The sequence below is a fragment of the Penaeus monodon genome, chromosome 31, assembly GCF_015228065.2.
Source record: "Penaeus monodon isolate SGIC_2016 chromosome 31, NSTDA_Pmon_1, whole genome shotgun sequence".
In the NCBI taxonomy this organism is placed as follows: Eukaryota; Metazoa; Arthropoda; class Malacostraca; order Decapoda; family Penaeidae; genus Penaeus; species Penaeus monodon.
Window position 1 is genome coordinate 20265586 of NC_051416.1, and position 375 is coordinate 20265960.

Sequence of the window (375 nt, forward strand, 5' to 3'; positions counted from 1 at the left end):
AAAACGCCAAGGTCTTCGTGTGATATTGAATCAAACATAAAATAATTTACAGCACTAAAATTCTTTCAAAAACATGATTGCATTTTCATCTTGGCAAAAAAAAAAAAAAACTCTGCAGCCTTAATATCCACCAAAATAAACTTCATGGTAAATCATTTCGTGTCTCGCATTTGTATTATATGTGTCTCGCATTTTTTTTATACATGTGTCTCGCACTTTTATTATATATGTGTCTCGCATTTTTATTATATTTATTACATCATATTTAAGTTTCCTATTTACAAGCACACCCCCGTGCCGAAGTACGAGAGAGTTTCTTCTCAGTCATGACTCGGGACTACGCCCACAAGACTTATTTCTTGAGTAAGGGGAAAG